This window comes from Coloeus monedula (assembly GCF_965178545.1).
Source record: "Coloeus monedula genome assembly, chromosome: Z".
NCBI classification, from domain to species: domain Eukaryota; kingdom Metazoa; phylum Chordata; class Aves; order Passeriformes; family Corvidae; genus Coloeus; species Coloeus monedula.
This window is the reverse complement of record NC_138822.1, coordinates 24,974,343-24,992,366: the sequence shown is the minus strand read 5'-3', so window position 1 is coordinate 24,992,366 and position 18,024 is coordinate 24,974,343. Positions and strand designations below refer to the sequence as shown.

Genomic DNA, 18,024 nt, shown 5'->3' with positions numbered 1-18,024 from the left:
CTGGAAGAGATGTATGTGCAAACACAATGAGAAAACATTAACTAGGTCTATGTCATTCATCCCATAGGACTATAAACACAAAACAAACGTCCCCAGAATTATTCATATTATCTTAAACATTATGTTTTGATTTTTCATTGATAGTTTTATTTCATTTACATGCCCAAGTACCAGCAGAGAGGTGCCTGCAGGGTGGCTTCTGTGAGAAGAGAATGTGCCAAAAACACGTGGTACCACATGACCAGAGCAGGGGACTGAGCCCCTGAGTCAGGAGGGTGGTACCCCTGGAGAAGTACACTTACGAAACGTGAAAACGTTGCACGGCAGAGTGTGAAAACCACAAGCAAGGGACAACCCTGCAGACACCAGAGACAGTGAAGAGAGGAGGAGGTGCTTCAGGCAGCAGGGCCTGCAGCCCCTGAAAAGCCCCACATTGAAGCAGATACCAACCTCGCAACCCGTGAAAGACCCCATGGCAGAGCAGCTAGAGATGCCCTGAAGGAAGCTGCAGCCCACTGGGAGCCCATTCTACTGTATTTTCAACTGGCAATAAATCAAATTAATTTTCCTCAAGTCGATCTCTTTGCTTATGATGGTAACTGATGAGTGATCTCCCAGTCTTTACCTTGAGCTGCTCCATCTCTACTTTCTAAGCTCATCGAGCAGGCAGAGTGAAAGAGCAGCTGAGTGGGGATCTGGCAAGGCCAGCCAAGGCCAACCCACACCATATTCCACAGAGATTTAAAAATAAACAGGCCATATTTAGAGTAAGTGATTGACACAACTATTCAGACTCTGATTTCACCAAAGTAGTAACGCAGCTGTGAAACAAGGCAAGTCGTTTTTAGATATGACTATGCCAATCTAGCCTCAACTGAAATTTCAGCTTGCAGTGCAGAACATGGTCAGCAAGTGATAATTGCTGCCCTTGACAACTACTACCCATTCATTAAAAAACAAACACAAAAAACCCAACACCCACAACTTCAAATAAAAGTAATAACCAGAAACGATGCTTGACAAAGATCTTACCTCAAAAGGCATCTGGTCTAAGTATCAGTTCATTACTAATAACTGAATATACACTATTATAATTGAAAAGAGATTATATATTCACATAATGTAGACACACATACTATAACCCAGAAACTCTTCCCAAGCAAACTACTGTGGGTTTTATGTAGGTCAAGTTGTCTTGACAGGGATGAAAAGACAAAACAAGACACAGATGCAGATCTTCATGATTTGAACATCATCCAAAGAAAAGATTTAGTGCTTAACGATAACCACAATAACTATAAGAAGACAAAGCCCTCTTGTGAACATACAGGTACTTAGCACTAACCAACAGAATGACTATCACATAATATTAGAAAATAAATTCCATTCTTTGGAAATATTTGTTCCTGAAAAAATCTGGTAACATAAATTCAAAATTTCAGTTGCAGTTTTCAACAGCGGCCATCTGAATTCAGTGAAACAGTAACTCCATATTGATTTCCCCAACTCATTTCTCAAGAAAAAAAATACCACACAACAGAAATAAATAAAATGTAAAGGGAGCAACAAAACTAATGAACTATTAAAAAACAGAAATACAAAACATAGAGAAAACTCGACCAATTCAGAAAAGCCAATAACAGGTAAACAACTATTTTGAATTAATGGTTTGAAGACATAACTAAGGAAGATAAGAGTTACTTTTAAAAAATCCAAAAAATGAAAGGTAGAAATAAAATAAAAAAGGAGGAAAACCAAAACACTCTCAGAAATATGGGAAACACGTAAGATTATCCTCCAGTAATATTATTTGGTAGTAAGAAAGTATTAATAATGTGACTGACTGAAAAAATAAAAGGAATCAAGAAGACTACAAGCACCAAAGGTAACAACACTAACATTCTAATACTTGTGGGCAGTATTGTCAACAGAGCACTCCTTCCCCTCACAGACACAAATGGTTTAGACAAGGTCAGGTTATAGAGCCAGTTATCTGGAAAAAAAGCAATAAAGCTGTCTTTCCTTTAGTTTCCTCCCTCCACCCGCTTCTTTGCTATTATAGAGAAGAAATGCACAAATTTCAAGTTGGAGACTGCCTGACCAGAGTAAGGAAGAGAGAAATTAATGGGAACAACTTTGAGAAAAATACAGTCTACATTGAAAGGCAATTGGTTTAAGAAATAAAAAAATTGATACTGGTTAAACAGAGAGACAGAACACGAATAATAGAGTAAAAGCCTAAGTAAGAGCCAACACAGAGGATGGGGATCTGGGGCCATAAGGACAATAAATAACAGTGACAAATGGGGCTTTAATCCACAGCTACCTCTTTTTCTAGCTCATATTTTTTTGTCAAGATTACCAACAAACCGTAGTAACTACAGATGGTATCTTCTACTCAAAACTGCCAACATACCAAGAAACATGAACCCTAAGAAACTTTCATATTGTATTTCAGTGAATACAAACTCTTCAAAAAGCACTTTTATCTAACAAGATTATAATTTACAGTCTACTTTGTAAATGTATCGTGTACAGACATCCTCTAAATGGATAGTGGATCTCTCAATAAAAGAGATTAGTGTACAGAGAATAGAGTAACTAAGTATTGAGAACACTATTTGTAGCAGCAAAACCTGCAAATTACCTGAAGAAGACAGGAAACTGCACTTATACAAATAAATATAGATAGGTTTGACATTAATTAAATCATTAATCCTTTCTTGCACACTAAGGCCCCAGGTGTTACGTCTTCCAAAAATCAAATCAAGGGAACATGCTTGGCCAAGGTCAGCTGCTCTTAATTCACTGTTAGGCTCTAACAGTAGATACTACAAAACACTGGAAGTTCACATTGAGGTACTATCCCCATGCAATCACTCCTCTCTCTGGGGGTGTGATATGGTAATTGGAAAAGCCGCAGTGCAGGTTTTCAAAATTATCTAAGCAACAATATTGGCTCCAGAGCACTTTGTTACTATTGCTGCATTACGCTCAGGTTTTATTCCACTTTATCTAAGAGCTCTAAGACCAGTGCTGCTGTTCTCACACTGGTAATGTATTTTTTTCCAAGTTTCATTTTATGCAATTTAAGTATCAGAAATGGCAATAAAGGAAGTACTTCAGTGAAACTTGACTTCCCTAAACAGAAGAGAGATACTATTCCATCCCTGTTAGATTCATTTCCTGCCTAGGCAGAGTTCTGGATCGAGAGCAAGACCATTTGAAAAACAAATCAAACTAAGAAGTGTGAGTGGGACAGGAAAACACATGACAAAGACAACAGCAAAACTAGCTAGTGATGCAACCATTCTGAAATATGAAAAAAAGTAGCAAACAAAAACTTAAATCTTTGAGTAGAATAACCTCTGGATAGTAAACCTTTGAGAAGGTTTAACTACTGTAGTAAAATACATTTTAAACAGAACTTAGAGAACGAGTGACACAGTTCTCAAGGGACATGCTTCATTTAAAGCCCTCATACTCATTTAAATCCCATGTTAACTTACAGAAAAGTTCACACAATCTGGATGACATACCTGTTCATAACATGCCACCAGATCTCCCAACTACAGTGCACTCTAACTGCACAATTATGGGCTCATCTTGAAATGTTACAAGTTCTATATCAACAGCAGTACAATGAAACGGTCTTTGAAAATATGAGGTTATAACCAAAGATAAGTTACAAAGATTAGTTACATTTTATTTATATTGAGACACTTAAGGGAAAGTAACAAAAAAAGTTTAATGTTTTAGTCATTTCTGAAGCTCAAGGTTCCAAAACAGAATAAAACATTCATATAATAAATTCACTGAGAATACTAGCAAGTTTTCTACTACTTCATTGGGTAAAGGTGGAAAGAACTGGTGCTGGAAGCTCATTATTTACTCCTAAGCAGCAAGAACAGGATAGGGACAAACCTTAGTAAAAGCCACTTGGGGAAGACCCAAGAAACAAACATTTCCACAGATCAAAGATTCTCTCCCATGATCAAGTTGTGGTGTGAGACTAAGCACAGACACTTGAGAGAAACCATGCCAGATTAAAGCAAGTTTTCCAAAACAACCTGCTTCATGCCTACAACTAACTTCTGATCCAGCAACTACTGCAAGTAATAGTCACAAGTAATCAACTGAACAGACAACTTCTTGCTACATTAGCTAACTATGAAATACATTTTCCAGCAAGCAAAAAGATGGTAAAGAAACACAACAGTGTCAAAACAAGTAATTACTACAGTGCACACACATGACCCACAAGGCTATCACAACAGTAGAAGTATATGCAACAAGTTGGTAAGACTTTTGTAGGTGGCCAAAAAAACATTACCAATTCTCTAACACATTGCTAACTTCAATGTCTACCAAAAAATAAAATAAAAAGACTACATACCTAATTTTGTTTCCAGTCTGATTAGATTCAAAAGCCAGCTAAGGCAATGAATCACCAATTCGCTACACATGCCCACAATTTCCACTGATATGTATCATGACAAAACAAAAGCACAAAAATCAATCTTGTAATATAGATAATGTAGGATTGAATTGTCTATCTGCATCATCCTCACACATCCTTAGGAATAAAAGGCCAAGTATCAGACACAGGATACTGTTAGAATACCAAACTCCAAATTAGAGATGTCTTTTGAAGACCACATAAAAACAGCAAGGGATGTGTAAAGGCATGTATGAGTATTTTTTTTCTTCCTTTGCCACAAGCAAAGCAGAAGATCTGGTAGCTATTTACTTTGTTTAATTTTACTATTTCTTCTGAAGATGAAACAGACCACACCAGATAAATGCAGTTAAAAAGAAGCAATGTGCACTCAGTATCCCATGGGAGGAAAAAAACAGGTATCAAACTTCTCAGTACAGGCCACTGCTGCAAAATTATCTGCCAGTGTGCCCCATGCTAACATGTGCTGCATGCAGCTGGGTATCATGAAAGATACATCCCCTACTTCTTGTCAGAGGAAGATATATTGTGAACACACTTGTAGGTGTATCCTCAGCAACAGAAAACAGTTACACAAAAGGAAATGTTTTAAGTTTTACTCCAGTCTGGAATCCCAAAATACAAAATTGATAGGAAACCATCCTTTATTTATGAAAAAAATAAACAAAGAAAAGATAAATATAGACCACAAAAACAAATCAGGACAGTGGACAAACTGGGTATACCTACTGCTTCCCTATTCAGTGGGAAAAGAGCACTCCTGGTATAAGAGGACCATTCCCTACTCCAATTTGGTAGCTCACATACAAACCCTGTATTAATTAACTAGATCTGGGTCGTCCCCACCAAAGTGTAATGGGTGGCTAAGATGTCACAGAAAGTTAACAAATCTTATATTGTGTTGGCAGTACACTGGAGCATTCACATCTGTCACTGGGTAATGGTTCTGATGGTTATGGGCCTGAGGCCACTGTATTTCACAGGGTCCCATCCCTATAACTAATAAATAAACTAATTAAAATTAGTCACTTGGAGAGACAGGGAGGGGGAGAAGGCAGAAACTTGTTATACCTCTTTGCTCTTACAGTTGGGTTCCTACTTGTCTTTTCTGACAAAGTGCAGGTAGCTTAAGTACATGAATACTAGGTATGACTTGATGGCAAGAAAAGCTTTCAAGACAACAGGGGGGCAAATATTCTTCTGGGGTTCATGCTATCACTGCAGGGAAAGTTGTTACAGCTCCTGCTGATTTGGAAACTTCCTCAAAATAGATTGCATTAAAATGGTACAGGCTAGCCAGAGGCAACCTAAAGATCATCCAGATCATTACAGCTGTCAGAGGCTGGAGTCATTCAGAAAGCCCATTCTTCACTTCAGCAGTCCCATCTGGACAGTAAGGATGCCTGACTGCTCCCAGAGAATGACAGCTGGTTACTGATTGCTAAACAAGGCCATGCCACACAGAGATGAAGTGCCCAATTGTTGTCACTCTGATCCAGTGAGCTGTATCCAAAGCTGTGGGATGGGATGCAGTGAAGGATTTCTCTGGATTTCCAGCTGCTAATGAGCCACAGCAGAAATCCACACACTAGTGTCAGGTTCAGCAATACACTCCCACAGTACTGCCGCCGAAGTATCTGCACAGATCCACAGTTTGCCATGGGCTGGTAGCCCGGTATTTGGAAGACATCAGTACTTCCCCACGCTGCAAATCACTCTGTTAGGGGGATGATGTTATCTACATCACTGAACAAGAAGCGGGAGAACCACTGAGCAATGCCACTGAGGCAATGCAAAATCATGGCTAGGAAATGAACTCCAAGAAAATTCAGAGAACTGCCACAGGAGCAAAATTTGGAAGGATAATTTGGCAGGCACGTCACAGAATGATGCTCAAATCAGCTGAACAAATGATACTTTATATAGCAGAAACGCAAAGTAGAAACACAGAAAATTATTGGTATATGATGGTTTCAGAGGCAATTTATACCATGTTTGGCCCAGCTATGAAGATCATTATACAATGTAATAAGAAAAAAAAAAGTCAAGTGGAAATGGTGCATTTCTACACTTACATCCCCCAGCCAAAACAAAGAGAAAAGAGGGGAAAACAGGACAAATTGTCCTAGGTAACAACAGCGTGCCTCTACTTTTGGCACAGCAGTTCCCACAGTATGAGCAATAAACCCAAGAGGAGAAGGGATGTTTCACTGATTGGACATCAAGAAATGGAAAGCAACATCCTTTGAAATGGCTGAGCAAACCTTCCTAACCCATCAAGGAAAGGGAGGAGCAAGCTGTATGTTAAATTAATAGCTGTATGTATGGTGCTGGAAGAATGATCAGCTTAAGAAGTCTTTTTTCTGACACTTGGGCAGTATACAAAGGTTTCACACCGTACTCTAGGAAATGACGAGCAGATGACTGGATGCCTTTTAAGAACACCTGCAAATAACAGAAGAAAAACTGCCACAACAGCCCTAGAGAAAGACAGAGCACTAGGTGGCCCCAGGCCACACTTGACAGACACTATACTGGGCCACTTCCAAAAGGCCAGGGTTTGCAGTAAATACTGGTGATGGCAGATCACCTGACTGTGATTGCCTACCTCCCCTGCCAACGAGGTCATTATGAAAGGCCTTCACTTTTTAAACCAATGGGTAGGTATTATCACTTGCATTAAATCATATAAGGGTTGTCATTTCCAGGAGAAATGGTGAAGTTGTGGGATGGTGGTCACCAGGTAACATGAGTTTATCACATATCCCCGTCAACCTTAGTAAAGCATACTAAAAGGCTTACCAAAAACCAGTTGTGAATTCTTCCACCTACCTGCCCTTTGGTGGATTTGGCCAACAGTGCATTAATAATTCTGAATTAGCAGGGCATGAGTCCAAGATTACAGCACTTACAGACTATTGTCAGGTCATCACCACACAGCAACAGACACCAGGTTCCTGTCTGAGACAGAAGAGTGGGGTGCATCTTGGTACTGGAAGGACAATCTTGTTTACAGTGATCCCTGCCAAGACACCAGCCCAGGTGCCAGAAACTACATCCTTAATTTCAGTACACTTTGCCAATATTCCTTAATATGTTCTGCAACATGTATTTTTGCAAAAATTATGCTTCCCATTCCTTCAACAGAGAGCAGATGTGGCATTCTCTCTTGGAATTCTCACAGTTATATTTAACCTGCAGCAACATCCATAGGCAGCCTGGGAGTGACAGTGGTGCCCCGCCACACCCACCCAGCAGTTTTGGGCACAAAGGACACTTCAGTGGGAACTAAAAGGCCAGTTTTTAGAGCTGATCAACATCCAAGGATGACAGCAAAGGGAGCCTTGAAAATGGGTGTGTTGGGAAAGATCTCCATGCTCTGACGACCCTTGAAGAGGTTGCTTTCCCTTGCCCTTGCTATTGTACTACTCTTACAGAGCAAAGTAATACTCAGTGGGAGTTACTAACTTTCTTTCATACATACTAAAACGTTGAAACACCTTTGGTATGCTAGAGTTAATAAGATTAATTCCAATCCATGAAAGAATGACCATAATAACTCACTGCCACTACATGAAGAGGAAGTTTAATTTTGATTGTCTCAACACTGTTTGTCAGAGGCACGTGGGGGAGGGGCTGCACACGTGCCACTTGCAGGAGGCAACTAGGAGAAGATGGGGAAAAGCCTTGTCTCTGGGGAGACTTTGCCTGGCAACCATTTCATATCTCATACGGGACAAGCAGTCAGCAAGAGACCACCAAGGACACTGTATCCTCCAGAGAGGCTCTCCAATCAGAAGGAAAAAGGTCTCCACCAATGGACTGCAGCGGAACGTTGGACTGGGCCAATGGTCTCCTGTCAGCAGGTGGACTTTGGGAGGAGCCAGGGGGCATAAAAGTAACTGAGTCACAAGCTCTGGGGCTAAAAGTCAGGCTTTTTGAGTTGCGGCTTTTTAAGTTGGGGCTTTTGGTCTTGTCTTTTTGGCCAGGCTTGAGGTCTGCTTCTACCCTGGCTCTAGCCTGTCCTTGTCCTTTTTGCCCTGGCTCCAGCCTGCTTTATGGCTTTTCTGCTCTCGCTGGCCTTTGCTCTCCCTCCCACTCACTGGGCGCTTGGCTGGACACCGGCTGACCTCGGAGCCTTGTGTGTAGCCTGTGTCCTGCCCTACCTCTTCGCCTGTCCCAGCCGCCGCCTGTCCTGCCTCCCTGTGTTCCTGTCCGATGACCTGCCCGCTTTGTCCCTGCGTTCCTGCCTGCCTCTAACCTTGCTTCGCCGATCCAGCCTGCCGCTGTGGTCCCCGCCGCGACCCCTGTACAGGGTTCTGCGCCTCCTGCCAAAGCGCCCACCCCCTCACACCTCGTGTCCGGCCGCCCGTCGCCGCGGGAGCTGTGCCTGTGGAGCCGTGCCTCTCGAGAGCTGCGCAGGCACCTGGCAGGCAGCGTGCACACACCCCCTGCCACTTGGACACGGACCGCACTCCCCCACCTTCTGGTGGTAATGCCCACTTGTTCTCTCTGTCTCCCCTCTCTCTTTCCCGCCCCCCATTCTTTTTCATCTTCCTTCCTCCTTTTCTGTCTTTTCTAGTCCCCTTTAGTAGGGCAATTCCCTCTTTTTTTGTTACCAATAAACGGTTCTCAGATACAATACTATCTTGCTTGACGTAATTTTATCCTAGACCATCTGTTTTAAAAGAACTCCTTGCAGTTCCCCACAGTGGAACGCAACACACTACCAAGCTGTGAAGCTTGTGAGTTATGGAAAATATGAAAGGTAATTGTCCTTCCTGAGAAAATTATATAGAAAATTTCTTATGGGAATTGTAATGTAATGTCACATAAATCACTACATCTTACTTCATCTTACTAACAATTTAAGCCTACTTCAGATTTGAGATCACATCCTAAAGAAACACATTTTGGGGTGTGCAAAGCTGTCAGCAAAAACAGCCTCAAGCCATTTCCAGAGCTGGACCCTTACCATGTAGCAGCAGGCAAACACCACACAAGGTGCAGTCCAACCTTGTGTAAGAAAGACACGGACATACAGCCCCAGACCAAACACAGGATACACAGCTGATTGAGAGACCTACAGCATCTGTCATATGAGGAGAAATGGGACTGTTTACAGCCTGAAGAGAAGGCCTGCTTAGGATGAGGTGAAACCTAATCAATACACGTAAACAAAATTGATCAGCATGGGATGAAAGCATGTCAAATTTTCCTCAGCAGTGACTGAAAAGAGTCAACAGGGATAAACTAAATCAGAAGAAATTCTACATGCACAAAAGAATATACTTGCTTATTACAAGAGGGGTCAAACATGGGAAAAGGCTGCCAAGAGAAGCTGTGGAGTCTCCATCCATGGAACTACTCAAAACCTGAGTGAACAGTCATACACAACCTGATATAGCTGGTCCTACTTAACTGAAGTGGAGTTACACTACATCATCTCCTGTGATCCTATATTAATCTCACAGGGAGAAAGCTGGGTGAGACAGTCAAAGAAAAGACAAAAAAAAATATCAGCAAACACTTTTTTTTTGCCAGAAAGAAACAAAACTGGAAATCACTGTTTAATTAACATTCTGGTAACTCTCATATGTAATAAAAACTGTTATATATGGACAGCTTTTATAAGAACAGCTAGGTTCTCCCAAACCAGGTACTACAGCAAGTTCTTCTGAAAGGACTACAGTAAATTAACATTCTTAAAATGGTGATTAAAATACATTAACACTGTCTCAATACAGACAACAGTAAACAAGCAGAAAGCAAAAAGTATTTCAAGTCAGTATAAAAAGGATGCTTTAAAATCCATCATAAATCCTTAATCTCTTCCATAATGAGATTGGGATTCTTAGTACCATAAAATCCATCTCAATTTGAGGTCAGGGTACAACAGGCCTGCAAAAGGAATTAAAACCAACTGAACTTAACCAATCTGAATATAAATAATCCATATAAAACTAAAGAATATGGCATAGAAATCTGCAACAGAGGTGTGATTTAGAACAAAACACTAGCTTCCTTCCCCCTTCAGGTGGACTGCTGCAAGCAGGCAAGGCTGACTTGATCAGTTTTCAAGTCCCTTTTCTTCACTTCTGCTTTACAGCACACGAACAAGATTCAGGGAGAAATCTATTAAAGGAAGCTGACTTGTAAAGCAAAAAAAATCACTGACTCTGGAACAGTCACAAAGCAGTAAGCACTGTTATTACTGATAAAACACTGGAGTACAACCACCTTCAGTACCTGAACAGATGTAAAGGTGCAGTTTCACAAAGAGTTAACTCAGCTGGGAAGGGGTACAGGGAGCAATCACAAATGACAGGTGGGTATGTGCTTCTAAAAGACAAAGCTATGGCTTCCTGAAAAGATGAGGATGAAGAAGATAAGCATAATTGTATACCAATTATGCTGGAATATGAATGCATGTTAATGAATCTCACAGAACAAAGTATTCAACTCTTCTCAATAATTATTAATGTAAACTTTTAAATATCTGTTGAAGACATGAGAAGTAATAAATTTACTGTGACACGGGTTAGTTGTATGACCCATTCCATTCAGTCTGTCCTTCTTTCTTCCACCTCACTTCACGTTAGCCTGATTTTCAACCTTACAGTCTTTCACTTCAGTTTTTTCAGTCACTAGTTCATATAAGCCCATCTCTTATTCCAGTTTTCTTCTGCTTACCCAGATCCTTGTCAGCCCATCCCCAGAGTTCAGAGGGTTTCTCCCTCTCCTGGTTGTGCACCCCTACCAGGTCACAGTCCCAACAGTATCTACAGACACCACATTTCTCTACTCATTGGCTTGCTCCTGCAGACTGACCTTCAATGCAACCCTTCCTCTCCTCCCCAGTTCACCTACTTCTCCTTGCATTCTCTTCTAGTCTCTGTTTGCACTCCTCTTATTTCTTCACAGGAAAACAACACCTCAACCTTCAACTGGAAGACTTCACCACCAATATTCAGTAACTTGTCAATGTTACAGTCTGTAGACCACAGAAACTTACTGTGGGAAGTGAAATATCAGACAGCCTTCTAAGCCTTCAAGGCTGGCCATCATCCTGTAGTTTAGAAATGTACCTTGGACCTACTGCTACTTACAAGTACATTAATTCACTTTAGTTTCAATAAAGGTGTTTTATTAAAGAATCAAAGAGAAAAGGAATAGATTTTGAAGTAAAAAGTAATTAGAAACAGAGTGGCAGAAAAAATTGTGTATGAACTTACATTATCTTAGCTAATTATACCATCTTTCTTCGATGAAACAAAATATCATTACCCAAGACAAAAGAAAATGCAGTACAGCTGGCCAGGGGTGGGGGGTTAACTATTTTTTCATCCATACTACAACATGGGGGATTATTAAATGTGAGGAAAGTGGATTAGAAGATGTGGAAAAAAATGGTTAAACAAAGACAACTGAAACAAGATTAAAAGTTATAATTTCATTAACTGTTTCATAAATATAGCCTTACATCTGCATATCTGAACTTCCTCCGATTCAGCTTCATCCCTGTGTTCTGTCACTGTACCCCACAGAGAGCAGATTTGCACCATCCTCTCCACTTCTTCCCTTGAGGAAGCTGTAGCCTGCAATGGGGTCACACTCAGCCTTTTCCTTTCCAAGCTGAATACAATAAGCTCTTAGTTTTCCCAGTATGTAATGAAACAAAGACAATCTGGACTGTTCAGCCCAACAACATGAAGTGTGAAAGTAAACATAACTGTTCTCTAGAAATAAATAAAGTATATACAGAGAACAAACTAAGAATTAAGCTACTGAATTATACTAAACAAGAACAATGAGTATACACGAAGACTCTGAATAATTTAGACTTAAAATTAAACTGACATTTTTGAAACAAGCCAGAAAGGGCATGCTATGGGTCCTAATTTTTAAGATGAGTAATTGTTTTATCCTATGGATCAAAGGACATTACTTAGAGGTCTGCAACAGAAAGCAAATGTACAGCTAACAAAAAACCCCCCATTTTTATATGTGGGTGGAAGGGATAAAAGCAAAATAAATCTTCTATAGTTTTGAAGTGGTCCTCTAGTGTTAATCTAGTCCTGTCCTTTAAAAAAAAAAAAAATCACAAACCTTAAGTTCAATATAAACATTTCCTCATAATTCCTTTTTGTTCCCAACTATGAAAGACTAATAATCTCTTTTTTGTTACAGTATGAAGACCTGAGGCATACACAACACAAAAGACTCAGAAAGCAAGTAGGCCACTTGCAACATACAATGGGAGTGTCAGAAGAAAGATGAGCAAAATAAAAAACAAGTTACGTCTTGATTAACCCTACGCACTAGGGACTCTGACACAGAGATAGATGATTTTACAACAGACAAACTTTTGAGATACCCTTGTTTTGTAGGGATTTCTACAGTAAAGTACTTGTATTAGTACACTAGGGCCATGAATGTACAAGATCACCGACTAAAACACTAGAAATAGGACTGAGACAACCAAGTGGAGCCATAACATCCAAGAAAGAATATTGATAACTGTGGAATGGAACCAGGAGGCAGCAGCGGAGTATGAGACCATGCCACATTAATGGATCAGCAAATATAATATGAGTCAACATCACCTTCAGCATTCTTTGTCCAAATGGAAGATAAATGCAGCAAAGATCACACAACATCATTACCAGTCAAGAATGAACCAAAAGACACAGTGAGGACTTGGTAGCCAGCATCCCTTTCTCCCTTGTCACTGCAAGTACTCATACTGAGACAGCAATCTGTCCTGGTCCTCCTAAATGTAGCACTGCAAAAGCAAGAGTATGAAAGGATGAAAAAAATCTATGAGATTTCAAATACAAGTTTATGAAAATTAATTTGTTCGAAAACAGAAGTCATGTTAGTGATCCACTGAGCTGCTGCACTTTTAAACACTCACCTCATATGGTAACACACCCTGTCTGGCTATTGCAGAGCCTTGGTATCTTAAAGCAGAGCACTCACCAAGTGACATCTGTTGCATAAAATGCAGGAACTTCACCACTGCAGCAGGAATAGCCTAAGTTATCATTTACTGCCTTTCAATTTCAGCAAAACACACTTTGTTCTTTGCATAAAACGGTGGGTTCTGCTGAGTACTTTCATTGCCAATAACAGAATACATTGATGGGTGGGGGGAAAGCAACAAAACCCCTTCCTCTAAAATGCACAGCAAGAGCTCACAGGGACTGGAGTACTACTGCAACAGAGCTCTTCCAACTAATGACTGCTAAGTGTCTTCATTAGAAACACACTGCCTGACCTCCACCTATTAAATAAATTGGAAAAGCTTGCTTTCTTCTGGCATCTCTTCATATACAATATATGCATATCCTTTTAGAGGCTAGTGTTCAATTTCATTCACATTCTCACTTAGATATGAAAGAGAATCTCTATCCAACTTGTTTCTCAACAGCTGAAATAATAAAGCCCAAAATTTTAGATATATACCTGAAAAACAGTGCTTCAAAAAACAGCACTAACCATGAATTTTGCTTCCCATACATACTACACTATTTATATACAAGTGGTCCACACTTTCATTTCCAGATACTTTTAATATAAATTCACGTTGATATATTTAACATAAATTATAAAGTAACCCACAAAATCTGAGATCTATTGAATCAAAATACTTTTCAAGAAAAACTTTTACATCTTTCTGCAGGAAAATGCTTTTAGTTGATTCAATATCCTTGAACAATACATAAATGACACCCTCTCCTCCTGGCCCATTGGAAGAAACTGAATTTGAGTACAGGTAAAATTGACAGGAAATGAAATAGAGTCCTTCACTTATCACAGAGAAATGAAGGGGATTCATTAAGGAGTATGTTTTAAATTCTCACTGGCTTTCTGCTGCCCTATGCATTTCAATTTTTTATGTCCTGACTGCCTTACTGAGGAGATAAAAAACAAAAAGGAGGAGAAAGAAAAAGGGAGGGGGGGAAAGGTGAAAAGTGGTGAGGAAAAGCAAAACAGAGGGGGGGAAGGGTGAAAAGGGGAAAAGGGGAGGAGGCAACAGAAGTGGGAGAAGGCAATAAAGGAGGGGGAAGGCGATCCAAAAGGTGATGTGGAAAGAAAGAGAGAGGGAAAAAGAAAAAAAACAAAGGTAAAAAGGAGAGAGGAAGAAGAGGACAAAAAAGAGAAAGGAGGTGGAGAAAAAAGAGGGGAGGGGAGAGGAAAAAAGAGAGAGGAAAAAAAGGAGAAAAAAAGAGAGAGAAAAAAAGAGAAAAATACTTGGTTGTGCCTTGAAAAACACCCTGCACTCACACCCTGTGCTCATTTGATTGACCCAAGCTCTGTAGCATGAAGAAAACATTTCTCACTAGTCAGAGAATGTCCAGTGTTTCTTTTTGCCACTTTAACATTAGACTGAACTTGGATGCCTTAAGTAGAGACCTCTTTAAAATCATTCAGAATATTTTGACTATACATATTGTCATTCTAGACCAGTCTGGTAAACCAGTCTAGCAACAATTTGCTAGATTGCTCAGATCAGCCAGCACTAGATCTTGTCCTCAAGACACAAGACAACTAAGACAGTAACTAACATGGTATAACCTATTGCTACCATACAGAATATGGTAGATATGGTATAAACTACTCTTTTAAGTACTTAATCCTAATTGTCAGTAATAGTTTTGAAGTATACACATATATATATATATATATATAAATACTTTGTCTAGCTTGTTTGGCTTCATTTGTGATATATTTCAAAACTCTGTACTAATTATAACTTTGGGTAGTATTACTATAAGCATCCCCGGAGATTTATTCATCTTGAATATCACAAGCAATGGTCAGATACAATTAAGGATTAAATGGAAACCTGGCAAATTACAAAATTCCTTTAAAGTATATTTTTAAGTCTTAATTGCATTGTGCATGACATAATTTTTGAGTATTCAATACGAACACTTCTGTCAATATATAAAATGAGCACTTCGGAACAAATCCCCATCTCTGGGCACCTTCTGAGCCATTACTACACATCATATGGAAGCAGTATGGTAAGAGCAAGTTTCTGTTCAATATGCATGCATTTTACAACACAGTTCCTTTGGATTCACCTCTAAGGATCATGAAAAAAACATCCTCTCTGACCATTTTGTGGTATCAGCAACATGCAGGGAAATTAACTTCCACAACAAGCAGATCAATCCTATCTTGTATTACTTGACACTTGGTAGCCCTGAGATTCTCTCACTTGACAAGGAAGCAGATAAAGCATCAAAACGGTGGGTTTGTATTTTGGATTGGATCTCTGAGATTATTTTTGAGCCTGCTTGCACACACACACTTGTGCAGACCTCTGCCTCCATATGTCTAAGGAAGTATCTGCTTTTGGCTACTTACTAGCCATTACCTGGTAGATCTCTCATTTTCACCTGTCCCAGTGATGAGATCACCACGTCAAAGAAGCTAGCGGAGTATGTAAGGACTAAATTCAACCCACTTTCCATTTTTAATGTGTGAAATCAGCAAATATGCTTCAGTCTTCCAGAGAAGTTATTTCTGAAAACTAGCTCCTAATTTCAGATTTACAGTACAAGACAGACACGTGATTTCAGATCTGTAGCAAAAAAGAGAAATATAAATAGGAATCTAACACATAAGTACTTAAAAAAATTAAGTTCAGTTAAAATTTTGGTATTAAACTGTAATTTTCTGAAAGCTATATATTTATTACTGATGTTTTTAATGTGAGAACCCCAGCAAAGACAGAGAATGACTACCCCAAATTGAAAAGGAAAACACCTGATTTGTATCAAGTGACATATCATAAAGAGACTTGTGATATTAAAAATGCCGGTTGTCTTGTAAGAAGACTTCCATTTCCATGCCAAACACTTTTTCTTTAATAAGAAGCTTAAAAATTCTAATTAATGCAAGTGATTTGTCTTTTTTTTTTTTTTTTTTTTTTTTACTCCAATCTATAAGAACACTCATCCGCAAGCCTACAGCAGGTGATGTGAAAACAGTCTATGGTAAAACCTACCAACGACGGCACCTCCGTGTTCGCAGTCCACAAGTCAGTCCGAGAACTGACCGTGGCTTTACCATCGCTGAAGAGCTTTGGAACTCACCCCTTCAAATAGTTCTCACAGCCACGCTCTGGCAAGTGGATAGTTATCTGGCACGTTCAAAAACATGCGCAAAGCAATTTATAAGAGACTGATACACAAAGCATACATATTCTGAAAGTAATGCCTGAAAGTAATACGTGAGTTTTAAAGGAACAGAACGAGCAGTGAAGGCAAAGAAAAGCAACAAAGCCAAACCAACAAAAACCCAAACAAAACAAAAAACAAAACAAAACAACCAACCGAACAAAAACAACCAAAAAAAAACCAAACAAACAAACAATTTTTTTTTTAAAAGCCACTCCCAGGGACTACTGGGAACCATACCCAACTCAAAACAGCTGGAAGTCGAAACTAACAAAATGTCAGCACTTGACCGCTTCCCATGGCTGGACACCCAGAGGTGAAGAAATGACGGCACCAGCGGGGCAGTGCCAAACTCCGGAGGGGCTCTGGCTCTCGGCCTTCAGCCATCTTCCCGCCGCCGGCATGCCGCCCGGCCCTTTAAGCCGGACCCCATGACGGGCGGAAGGCACCAGCCCCGGGACGGCCCCGTTCGCTGACCGCCAGGGCTCGGGCTGGAGGCGCCGCGGGAAACTTTGGCGGGCAGGGAGCGCGCCGTGCCCCGGCAGTCCCGGGAAAACTCGTCCCTCCCGTCGGCCTCGCACCGGACACAAAGTCCCGGCGGGAGGAGCAGAGGCTCCGCCGCATCCACCCCCTCGGGTGGCGGCGGCAGTGCTCAGCCAGGGACGGAGCGGGCGGGATGGGGCTACCCCCGCCTCCCAGCGCCGCAGTCCGCAGCCCGCAGGGCAAGAGCCGGTCCCAGCACCCACACGGCCGCGGCCCCCGGCGGTGCTAAGCGGCCCCCGGGCGTCCGGGAACCCGCCCCGAGGCATCAGCGGGAGGCGCCGCGCCTCGGGCAGCGCGCAGGGGAGCGGCGCCGCCGCCGCACGTGTGCCCAGGCAGGGGCAGCGCCGAGCGCGGCCGAGCGAGAGTCGGGCCGGGGCGCGGGACCGGCACCGGCACCATCGCGGGGCTCGGGGGAATCACCGCAACTCAAAGTACCCGTGCTCGTGCTCCTGCTCCCGCTCCTCCCCTGCCCACAGTCCCCGAGCCCGGGCGAACGCGGCGCAGGTGGAACTCACGGGAGGAGGGTGCGCCGCACCGCCGACTCCCCGCCGACCTACCCTCCGACTGCCGGCGGCGACACCGACACAAGGGTCTGTCGCCGCGACCCCCTTCCTGCCCCGCCCCGAGACCGCCCCCCCCGCGCCCCGCCCCTCTCCGCCCCGCCCGGCGCGGGGGACGCGGCGGCGCTCACGTCGGCCCGGCAGGCGCGCCGGGCCGCGCCGCCGGGGGGCGCTGTCCCAGCTTGTTGTGCTCCGCGCCCGGCCGGGCCGGGCCAGGCCGAGAGCGGGGCCCAGCTGAGCGGCGGCCACAGAGAAGGGGCTGGGGTCC

General features: G+C 41.9%; 1 protein-coding gene across 12 annotated transcripts in view; it reads right to left on the bottom strand.

Moving 5' to 3' along the window:
• Positions 1-17,812, bottom strand: part of PAM (peptidylglycine alpha-amidating monooxygenase) — a 124,231-nt gene extending 106,419 nt beyond the window's left edge. For 11 of the 12 annotated variants that reach the window (XM_082302131.1, XM_082302139.1, XM_082302136.1 and 8 more), the window contains exon 1: positions 17,712-17,812. The gene's annotated coding sequence lies outside the window, so the exon portion shown is untranslated. The remainder of the gene's footprint in view (positions 1-17,711) is intronic. The other variant, XM_082302135.1, reaches the window with a different exon arrangement.
• Positions 17,813-18,024: the final 212 nt, after the last annotated feature.